Below are 12,537 nucleotides of genomic sequence, written 5' to 3'. Positions count from 1 at the left end.
CTCCCCCCCCCCCCCCATCCACCAGGGAAAATAGTCTATTTCTATCTACCCTATCATATCCTTTAATCAACATAATACACCTTAATTAGATCACCCCTTAATGTTTTATACTTTTGGTCCTTGGGGTGTTGAGTTGCATTAAAGGCGCTATATTAATGCAAGTTGTTGTTGAGGGTATACAAGCCTAGACAATGCAGCTCTGTTAGCCCTGGTGACTGCGCTGCACCCCCTCTAAGGCCAATATATCCTTCCTGAGGCGTGGTTCCCAAAACAATGCAGTAGTCCAGATGCAGTTTAACCAGAGCTCTATACAGCTGTAGCATAGCTTCCTTCCCTTCGTATTGCATGAAGGTGTAATTATTTTTGTACCTGTCCTCTAGTTTTTTGTGACTTCTTTATATGGACCCCTAGATCTCTGGTTCTCCACAGTTCCTAGCTTTTTACTATTTAGAGAATACTCTCATCTAACTTTCTCAGGTCCAAAGTGGATGGCCTCACACTTCCCCCACATTGAGCTCCATCTGCCACAGTTGTGCCCACTCATTTATCTATCAATGTCCCTTTGCAACTTTCTGTTCCCATCTACACTACTTATTGTGCCACCTAACTTAGTATCGTCAGCAAACTTGGATATATGGTTCTCTCTTCCTTCATCTAACTTGATAACTATACTGAAAAGCTGCGGGCTCTGTACAGATCCCTGGGGAACACCTCTAGTCACATTCTGCCAATTAAACTACATACCCATTATTCCTACTCTCTGTCTCCTACCTTCTAACCAATTCCCTACCCATGTCAATAGGTTGCCTCCAATTCCATATGCTTTAATTTTTGCTAACAGTCATTTGTGTGGAACCTTATCGAATGCCTTCTGGATGTTCATATAAATAACAGTCATAAACTACCATGTTCGTAACCTCCTCCCAAAAGTTCAGCTAGGTTAGTTAGACCAATCCATGCTGGCTCTCTCTGATCAGTTCGTATTTGTCCAAGTGCTCAGTCAATCTGTCCTTTTTAACAGATTCTAGTAATTTACCCACAACAGACATTAAACTAATAGGTCTTTAATTTCCAGGTTTCTGTCTCCCACCCTTCTTAAATAATGGAATGACATGGGCAGTTTTCCAATCCAAGAACACCATTCCTGAATCAAGAGAGATTTGGAAGATCATGACTAAAGCATAAAGGTTTAAAGGAGGAGAGAAGGGATGAGGGGAGGAGCAATTTAGGAAGGGAATTCCAGAGCTTGGGACCTAGACTGCTGAAGGAATGGCTGCCAATGATTGGGGGAAGCCCAAGAGGCCAGAGTTGGAGGAACAGAGTTCTCGGAGCGTTGCTGGGATGACAGAATTTAGAGATAGGAAAAGGTGAAGCCATGGGGGGATTTGAACACACGGGTGAACATTTTAAATTTTGAGGTGTTGGTGGACCAGGAGCCAATGTAGTTCAGCAAACACAGGTGATGGGTAAGTGGGGCTTGCATATTGTCACTCCTCCTCATTTCCCTTCAGAATGTCCTTACCATTGCAAGCAAGGCCCTTATCATTCACACCTTATTGTGGACTACACTGACGTCACAGCTTTGGCTGAAACTTGGCTCGTAAGTGGCAAGACCTTGCCTTTTAATGAAACCTCTCCACCTGGCTATACTTTCCACCACCTAGCCTACACAAACTGCTGCAGTGGTGGTGTGACCTTTGTCATCAAATTACACCATACTCTTCTGGCACCTTTTTGTACTTCAGCTTGTTCCACCTTGTTTGCCTCTCCTGGTGGAAGGACACTACATACATTAATCTCACTGGATGACTGGATTTACTCCAGGATTAGAGATCAGAACTGTAGAAAAAGGACCCGAGACTGGAACTGAGCGTGGGGTGGAGGTAGTGGGTGACGGACCTGCATGATCGTGTTATGAGGAAGCCTGACAGATTTTAATGGCAAGTACTCATTGTTTCCGGGTTTGTCCTCTTCTAAAAGCCCAGTGCAGCAAAGAGCAGAAACAGCTTAAGCAGTTTCTAAAACGAGGAAAGAAACATGGAACTGCGAAACGGTTGCAAAAAGAGGAAAGGTTATCCCCTGTTTCTCAGATGTTTCCCTTGATGTTTCTCCAGGCCCGGATGAAATTCATCCCAGGCTGTTGAGCGAAGCAAAAGAGGAAATAACAGAGACCTTGACCATTATTTTCCAGTCCTCTTTGGATTCAGGCAGGATGCCAGATGACTGCTGATGTGGTCCCTTGTTTAAGAAGGGAGAAAGGGCTAGGCCGAGTAATTACAGGCCTGTCAGCCTAACCTCAGTGGTGGCAACATTATTGGAAAAAATCCTGAAGGACAAGATAAATCTACATTTCGAAAGGCAAGGATTAATCCAGGACAGTCAGTATGGATTTGTTAAGGGAAGATTGTGTTTGACTAACCTGATTGAATTTGTCAAGGCGGTAACCAAGAGGGTCGATGAGAGCAGTGCGTATGATGTAGTGTATATGGACTTTAGCAAAGCTTTTGATAAGGCACCACATGGCAGACTGGTTACCAATGTAAAAGCCCATGGTATCCAGGGCAAAGTGGCTCGTTGGATCCAAAATTGGCTTAGACGTAGGAAGCAAAGGGTAATGGTTGATGGATGTTTTCGTGACCAGAAGGATGTTTCCAGTGGCGTTCTGCAGGGCTCAGTACTGGGTCCCTTGCTTTTTGTGGTAAACATCAAAGATCTAGATTTGAATATAGGGGGTATGATTAAGAAGTTTGCAGATGACACTAACATTGGCTGTGTGGTTGATAATGAAGGGGAAAGTCATGGGCTGCAGGAGGATAGCAATCTACTGGCCGGGTGGATTGACCCTCTTGGTTACCGCTTCTCAAAATTCAATCAGGTTAGTCAAACACGATCTTCCCTTAACAAATCCGTGCTGACTGTCCCTGATTAATCCTTGCCTTTCTAAATGTAGATTTATTATGTTCTTCAGGATTACCAGTGGCAAATAGAATTTAATTCAGAAAAGTAAAGGAAAGGGTATACACATTAAACGATAGGCCACTTAAAAGTGTAGATGAACAAAGGGACCTTGGAGTGCTATCTATAGATCCCTGAAAGTTGCAGGTCAAGTGGATAAGGTGGTTAAGAAGGCATACAGAATGCTTGCCTTTATTGGCCGAGGCATAGAATACAAGAGCAGGGAGGTTATGCTTAAATTGTATAATACACTGGTTAGGCCATTGCTGGAATACTGCGTGCAGTTCTGGTTGCCATATTATAGGAAGGACATGATTGCACTGGAGAGGGTGCAGAGGCGATTTACGAGGATGCTGCCTGGAATGGAGAATCTTCGCTATGAGGTCAGATTGGATAGGCTTGATTTGTTCTCCTTGGAACAGAGGAGGCTGAAGGGAGACCTCATTGAGGTGTATAACATTTTGAGGGGCCTGGATATAGTGGATAGCAAGGGCCTATTTCCATTGGTGGAGGGGTCAATTACGAGAGGGCATAGGTTTAAGGTAGTTGGTGGAAGGTTTAGAGGGGATTTGAGGGAAAGATTCTTCATGCAGAGTGTTGTGGGGGTCTGGAACTCACTGCCTGGAAAGGTGGTGGATGCAGAAACCCCCACCCCACTTAAAAGGTGCTTGGATGGGCAGTTGACCTCGAGCTGGTAAGTGGGATTAGGCTGGATAACTCTTGTTAGCTGGCGCAGATACAATGGTAAGTACTTCAAGGAATCTAATACAGCCAGAGTGATCTGGAGTAGTTTCAATCGCCTGGATGGGTCGGAGAGTAATTTTCCCAGATTTTCTTTCCCCAATTGGCCTGGGTTTTTATCTGTTTTGCTTCTTCCAGGAGATCGCATGGCTCCAGGTGGGGTAGCGTGTAAAATGTTGCGATACATGGGGTGTCGCAGTTGTTTGGGGTTGGACTGGTTGGGTTGGGTGCTCTATCTGTCCGCCATTGTATATTGTTCATAAGTTTCTATGTAACCTTCAGGGCTGCTGACCGAGGGCCATGTGGCTCTTTGTTGGCCGGCATGGACACCATGGCCGAAATGGCTGCCTTCTGTGCTGTAAATTTCTATGCTTCAATGTTCTCTGTGCTCTAAGGGCCAGGAGGGAGATGCTGTTTCCCAGTCGCAGAAAAAGCAACCTGCTGCCACCACACACCTGGGTAGAGCTGCTGGAAGACGTCAGTAGCAGGACTGTGATTATGAATTTGTGGATTCAGTGCTGCAAACAGTTCAATGATCTGACTAGGTCAGGAAAGGTTAGCAGACATCTTGTATGCAGCTAAATCCTGTAATACATCCCCTCTCACTCTTGTCAATCCTACTCCATTCACACCACTCCTTCCCTCCACATTACTTTCATCAGCTCCAACTCCTTGCCATGCACCTCTCATCCTCACTCCCTTCATATGCTCAATTCCTTCTTCCCACCACTGCTGCCAGTAACTGCACTACCCATCTCATCTGACCTTATTCACCTTCATCCATTCTCATTACAACTCCTGAGGTAGCATTGTGACCACGTTCCACAAAGGCATGCCATTCCCACTGCTTATGCATCTGCCTGATTCTCCCCTTCACTGTATGCACTGTATCTGTTGGATACTCACATTAGGTTGCAGATCAGCCATGATCTCATTGAATGGTAGAAAAGGCTGGAGGGGTTCAATGGTCTATTCCTGGTCCTATGTCCCGCAGACAGGTATGACTGATATCCTGCTGCTCCTAGGATGGAAGGAGGCAGAATGGGCGAGGCAAGTGTAGCTCTCTCGGAGGAGCAGCCAGGGGCCAGGCCCTCACAGGCTCCAACACCTGGAGGTTGTCATCCGCGAGCACCTCATGAGAGTGAGAAAAGTACACAGCAGCCTGCCACCATCTCTGCTGGAGCCACTGGGGTAGCACCACGCAGAAGCGATAGGGATAGAAAGAGAAAGGCTATATAGATCACCGAGGGTTAACAGATGGGTGTTTCTTTAGTTTTTTGAATAATTTAATTTCTGGAGCACATAACCTTTGTAATTCAATTCATTCCCTTGTGCTCCATGATTGAATAGCAATTTCACAGTCTGGTTATTATTTAATAAGTGTGGAAGGCGGAGATGTGTATTGATGGTCACACTTTGGGAGACGTGGAACCAGTGCATTAAGGGTTACAGGACTGTTTGTATGAGAGGGAATGAGAGTGGTCCATTTGACATCATTCTGAACCAGCACACTGTTAGAGCATCCCTTGCATCATGGGCAGCAATATGATCTGCTGGATGTGCAATAGGCTCCCTATCTTCTTCACCATTTATTTGTAATACTATTGACCTCCTCATCAGATGACCCCTTAGCGCCTCCTTCCTCCTGCACCTCCAGTCCTTTTACCTGCGCTATGTTGTGAAGGACGCAGCATACCACAATGATCCTTGACAGCCTGGCTGGTGAATACTGCAGAGAGCCGCCAGACCTGTCAAGGCACCGGAACCTCAACCTGATCATTCCAATGGCTTGTTCGATGACGTATCTCGTGGTGATGTGGCTGGTATTATACCTCTCCTGCTGTTGAATGGTGGGGTTCCTGAAAGTGTGGGTGGGTAGATTTACAGTGGAAACTGTCTATTTATATCGAAAAACTATCCATTAATAGTGACTATCCAATAGTGGCACCAGCAAACAATGATTCAGACTTGAAGCTGGATTAAAGGAACATTATCTTGGGGTTTGCACAACTTTTTATAATCTTTCCTTCTAAGCCTATTATTCACACTCCCTCACTCACTGGAATTAGTAAAATCAATTCTTTGTTAGTCATTCTGTGGAAAGCAAACTGCCATCAAGGCTGCATCATGTCCCTAACTCCTCTCTAGCTTTAGCACTTGAGGGCCAAGGAGCCCTGGAGGAAAGCACCTCTGAACAGGTACGTTCACTCACTCTAATTGTGTAAAGCACTAGCTCAGGAGCATGCATCAATGGTATTTTGCATTGGCTGATTCACAGAGCAGGAGCAAGGCACAGGAGGAACGGGAAGCAGTTATTCCTTCCCCACCACCCCCTGCAATGCCCGAGCCTATAATACCAGTCACAGCATCTCAAGAGTGCTCAAATTGTTGCCATGCAAGCTTTAGACATAATTGCTTCTTCCTCCATGGATTGGTTTGGAGTTTACATTTAGACAGCTATTGATAGGAGCTTCAGTAATTACAATGCTCTCATTGAGTATGCTCTCATGCAGATAAGTTGGGGTGCTGGGACAGTGTTTTATAAAGGGGCAGGCATGGAATGGCCATGGCTGATAACTGTATCTAGACTACAACGCATCTTCATCCTTTTGCCACTGCCGTTCAATTCCTGCACACATGCTACAAAGTGTATCTGGGCAGGATTCATCTGCAGCTGCCAAAGAGCTGTCAACTTTGCAGTTGGGCCATTTTAGACTCTTACAGAAGTTCGACATCACCATTATCTTGAGTCTTTGACAGAAATACAGCTGTCAGCCATGTCCCATGCTCTACCCATGGACAGAACATCCACAAGAGGCACTAGATTAGGTAGCAGAACATATCAGACACACAGGAGGGAGGCACAGGGTGGCATACACTAGACCTGCGGATCCCATTTTGGGAAGTAAAATATGATGGCATTTCAGAAGAAATTGTCTGTTTGGGAGTTGTCAAATCTAGATGGCAGCGCCTGTGTTGAGGGAAGGGGGAAGATGTAACAAAGACTGTTCATGCAAAGGCTCTAAGGTGTAATTATGTAAAGAGAATCCTGAACCAGATCCTAATAAACAGCTCTAGAAGCTGGCAAATGTAGTTAACAATGACATCTTTAGTTTTATATATGTCCTCACCCTTAGAAGTTAAAAACTTATAGTGTACAGCAAACCATGATGATGCATGACATTTTGACTAGCTTGTAGGAAATTCCAGATCTGTCAAAACATCCAAAACACCGCCTCACCATATTTTTTGTATTGTCAATGATGGCTTTCGTTATTACATGAACTTAATTATACTTGAGTTCAGCAGCTTTTGGAATCCAGTACTGCACAACTGTCATAACCCAGGTCTATAGTGGGTCACCTTGGTTTTCAAGGAGCCAACTGTACACTTTTTGTTTCCTGGGGTTAAATAATGCAGGCGCAATGAATTCTCATAAAATAAAAGTATTTTGACTGCTGGCAGAAAAGAGAACATTCACTTGAATGATCTTGTGCAGATTATTGCAGACTAATATTTATCTCGTAGATGTCTTTGCAATTCTTGAAGATTCCACTATTGTGAGCAAGAATATGTAGGGCTGCATGTGTGCAAACTATGACATCGGGGCTGTCTAGGCAAAATCCAGAACCCTCTCCTGTTTCCGATTTCCCACTGGAAAATTGTTTTTGAAGTTGTTTGCTGTGGCAAACAACATTTCAGTCACCTGATTTATATTTATTTAGATTGCAGATTGACAATATCGTTGTTGTCTGTCATTGTTGTCTCCTGCGACAGTCTGGAATGGGTCCAAGCGATCCTTTCATCAACAGGCAATGAGAGAGTGGTGGTTTGTCATCTTCCAACATATGACACAATTCTGTCACTGCCTCCCTGGTGAAGTGGAGCTTCAGTATGTATTTTTCTTTTTCTGACCAGGCCAGGAGTTTATTTATTATGAGGTACAGCTTTTTCTTTTATACTTGGTTGGGAGGGTAAAGGGCAGGGAAGAACAGTCCTTCTAAAATATCCTTGCATTCTAGCCCCATCTTCATCAAGAAAGCCAAATGAAGAGGGATTTCTAAAGCAGCACTCATTGTCCAAAGGGCTTGGTGGCTTTCAAAAATGGAATCCAAACATTCCCTCCTGCAAACCCTCTTCACACACAGGATGTCGACCAATAACAAAAAATTCTTCAATATTCAGAATTGCTTTGTCTTCAAAATGGAGTAATTTATGTGAACTATGGAGAAACCAAAAAGGCTAATGTTAATTAAAACCATGAATACTTATTCACGGAAAGCAGGGAAACATAAGCCATCAAGGCCAAAGGCACAGGGAAAACTCGTTATGAGGAATATGTGTGGCACTCCTTATCAAAAAGAAAACTTGGTTAAGAAGAGATTGGAGTGAAATCGCTATCTGACATGTCTGGGTCATCATTCAGGGGTACTCATGACGGAGATGACACACCAAAAGGAGTGAAGTCTTCAAACGTGTGTTACTCAGATTGGTGAACTGAGTTAAGATTTCTTTGAAAATCTAGATGATATAAAGTGGTGTTTTGACTTTATCAACAAACAGTTTAGTGCTTAAGTAGTGTCTGCAGAAGGCTGTCCCTGTAAAAGATGGAAAGTGCATCTCTGACAGCGTGTGAGAGTGACTTTACAGCAGTTAACATAAGAACATAAGAACAGGAGGCCATACAGCCCCACGAGCCTGCTCCGCGATTCAATAAGATCATGGCTAATCTGATCATGGACTCAGCTCCATTTCCCCACCTGCTCCCCATAACCTCTTATCCCCTTATCGTTTAAGAAACTATCTATTTCTGTCTTAAATTTATTCAATGTCCCAGCTTCCACAGCTCTCTGAGGCAGCGAATTCCAGATTCACAACCCTCTGAGAGAAGAAATTTCTCCTCATCTCTGTTTTAAATGGGCGGCCCCTTATTCTAAGATCATGCACTCTAGTTCTAGTCTCCCCCATCAGTGGATACATCCTCTCTGCATCCACCTTGTCAAGCTCCCTCATAATCTTATACATCGCGATAGGATCACCTCTCATTCTTCTGCATTCCAATGAGTAGAGGCCCAACTTACTCAATCCCTTCATCTCCGGAATCAACCTAGTGAAACTTCTCTGAACTGCCTCCAAAGCAAGTATATCCTTTCGTAACTATGAAAACCAAAACTGCACGCAGTATTCCAGGTGTGGCCTCACCAATACCTTATATAGCTGTAGCAAGACTTCCCTGCATCCCCTTTGCAATAAAGGCCAAGATACTATTGACCTTCCTGATCACTTGCTGTACCTGCATACTATCCTTTTGCGTTTCATGCACAAGTACCCCCAGGTCCCGCTGTACTGCGGCACTTTGCAATCTCTCTCCATTTAAGTAATAACTTGCTCTTTGATTTTTTTCTCCCAAAGTGCATGACCTCACATTTTCCGACATTATACACCATCTGCCAAATTTTTGCCTACTCACTATGTCCTTTTGCAGATTTTGTGTGTCCTCCTCACACATTGCTTTTCCTCCCATCTTTGTATCGTCAGCAAACTTGGCTACGTTACACTCAGTCCCTTCTTCCAAGTCGTTAATATAGAATGTAAATAGTTGGGGTCCCAACACTGATCTCTGCGGCACCCCACTAGTTATTGGTTGCCAACCAGAGAATGAACCATTTATCCTGACTCTCTGTTCTCTGTTAGTTAGTCAATCCTCTATCCATGCTAATATATTACCCCCAACCCCCTGAACTTTTATCTTGTGCAGTAACCTTTTATGTGGCACCTTGTCAAATGCCTTCTGGAAATCCAAATACACCACATCCACTGGTTCCCCTTTATACACCCTGTTCGTTACATCCTCAAAGAACTCCAGCAAATTTGTCAAACATGACTTCCCCTTCATAAATTAAGGCTGTACCAGTCAGATACAGCCAGATTAACTGTGTTACTCAGATGTATAGGTTTCCCTGCTAGTCCAGATGCAGTAACCAGCAGGAAAGGTGAATTTATGCAGGTGCAGAAAATGCAAGAGGAACAGGTAGCACTCTACAGATGCGGGTTAATTACTCTGACATCTCCAAAGGCCAACACCATCCTCCCAGAGGAAGGTGAAGCAACCAGTTCATCTTTGCTAGGTCAAACGGACAAGGTCATATAAGTACTGCATACATAGTTAACTACAAGTACATTGACTACAGGATAGGTTAAAATCTATCCAAGGTTGTTAACTTGTTTCTAATCCTGAATTAATCTCCTCAATTTCTACCAGTTTCAGACACTTATTTAAACTGTAAATTGATAATCAGCAAACTGTTAATGCTGAATGACTTGCATAACTGAACTGCTTTTGGTAGCTTTGTTATTTATTGTGTCAATTAACTCTACTAATTATTTTCATGCTCAATGTCTAAGTGTAAATGCTGCTACTTATGATAAGGTAAATAAACAATTGCTAGTTCACGACTTCTTGTCTGGCTTCTTTGGCAAGAAAAAGTTCATGCATTCACTCGGCAGCTTGTCCTGATTGGCGTTTGGTGGTGTAAATGCAAATACAATCCGAACTGGTTGATGGAGGACGAATTTCGGCATAGACTGGGTGGTAAACCCCAGATGGTTCCTTGTTAAGAAATTAAGGTGAACGGGTTAAGGATACAACTGGTACCTTTGATAAATATTCTTGCCAGGGTACATATCCCATTGTCCGACAAGGACAAATAAAACAAATTCAAAACATGCCTGCAAATAGTGAAAAGTAAATTAAAAAAGTATCAGAAGAAACTACTCAAACAGTGATAAATGTTTGCAATAATCTACCATTTAAAGTAATAAAGGTAAGAACGATTGAAGGGATTAGAAATACAATTGGATGCCTTGATGAGACAGTTATTGGAATATAGGGATGATTTTTGATGGCCAAATGCCCTTTTCTCATTCCTGATATTTTTTCTGATGTACTTATACATCATATTAACATACCGCAGCATCACTCTGCCTTTGTCTAAGATGCATTTCCTCTTTCATCATATTAACTCGTATAAGAGTTGATATTTTATTCTTTTAGTTTAACTAATGCCCATTCTACATCATGTTTAAAAAAAGAGCATACTTAATTTGCTATTTGACAGAGGCGGTTCCTTAGGTAACACGAGCGAGGCATTGCCTCACCTAGAATTTTGTGTGCACTCGTGAGGAAGGAGGCAGTGTCTCTATCTGCAGCAGTTAAAACCCTAGGTGAACAGCATGGAGCAGAATGCTGAGACCATGCTCCACATCGTGGTGGTGGAATTCCATGTGAAGGGCTAACAAGTGAGCGATGGACCGGCTCGGAGCCAGAGCCAGGGGTTGGGAGAGGGAGAGAGAGGCCTGGACCGAGATTAGAGGGTGGGATGGAGGTTGACAATATGCATATTGGAAAGAACGAGTTCAAGAAAAGAAGCTAGCTTTGCCAATGTGAGTATTGGCTTCTTCTGCACCCATCTGTTTACTGGATCCCTCTTATTCTTTTCTTTAACCTTGCTTTCTTCTTAAAGTGAAAGATGGCTATGGACAAGAAAATAAAATGTGTTGTGAGAGGAGCCAGTTGCTATGGTGACATGCTGGCTTAGTTCTACATGTCCTCTCCAGTCAAAAGGGTCAGCAACAATATTTCCCCCAATTTTTTAGGAGGGGCTGCGCGGTCCCTTTAACGGGCTGCACAGCCCATTCAAAATTTCGTGCATGTGTGAAATCTTCCATTGAAAAGCCGGTGACCAGCCTGCCCGGGACTTCCAGACAGCTGCAGTAGCAAGAACGTTGGTCACCAACCACCACTGAGATGTAACATCGCTTGCTTAAACATATTACAATTTCACCTAAGACTATCCTATAGTACTGTTCTACAGTCAGCTACTTGCTAACATTTTTTTAAAAGTTGGAAACGTTGGACTGCCTGAGAATTTATTACACCAGTTTATATAACAGTGCAAAGCCAAGTTCGTTTGGAACTGCCATCTCAAGGTGATCCCGCAGTGCATGCGAGAATCCAATGTGTTGTCAAATGCAACTTTTGTGTTGATGCAATATGAAAATCACATCACATCAAAACAGGAATTACAGCATCATTGGACCATTTAGATCAAACAATGGAATACCAAATTATGCTAGGACCATTCTTGAGAGACAGATGGCGCTATGGCTCCATATTTCCACGAAGTTAATTTAAATTATTTTAATTTCAATGACTAAACCTAGATCAGGGGATTTTCATTATAATTACAAATTTTGAACTTCATTTTCAATGTTAAAATACCACTAGTCTTTTCAGGATGGGTCTTTCCACCAGGCTGAAGTTATACTGTTAACCAGTGTGGAATGATCACCTGGTGAGTATCTCATTCGACATGATTTTAGTACACTCGGTTGCCAAACTGGGATTGGATTCAAATTATACTGCCATTTTCACTGTGATTTGCATCCAGGACCACTTTGCATCGATACAAGCGTATCAGTACAACTATAGCCTAAGGGTCAATAAATACAGATGCAAAGTCACCTGAGGCATTTAGATCACAGCAGTTCCTACCCCAGAACCTGTGTTTATAAATCTCTTCACATGTACATCAGAGGAGACCTGTCTTCACCACAGCTTCACAAGACAGGCTGCTACAGACCTGTACTACCTGCTGCACAATGAATAACCAACAATATCAGGATCAAACACATGTTGTGAAGGCGTCCAAAGCAAGAAGCTTTGTTATCTATAATAACTCTGTAAGCGTTTTTATCGTACAGTAATTACAAATGAACAGCTTTGCATTCCATTATTAACTTCTTGCCAAATGGATAAAAGAATAGAGCGGTTAAGTGAAT

This window comes from Pristiophorus japonicus, chromosome 12 (assembly GCF_044704955.1).
Source record: "Pristiophorus japonicus isolate sPriJap1 chromosome 12, sPriJap1.hap1, whole genome shotgun sequence".
NCBI lineage: Eukaryota > Metazoa > Chordata > Chondrichthyes > Pristiophoridae > Pristiophorus > Pristiophorus japonicus.
The sequence above is the reverse complement of the archived record's forward strand: the minus strand, read 5'-3'. Positions refer to the sequence as shown.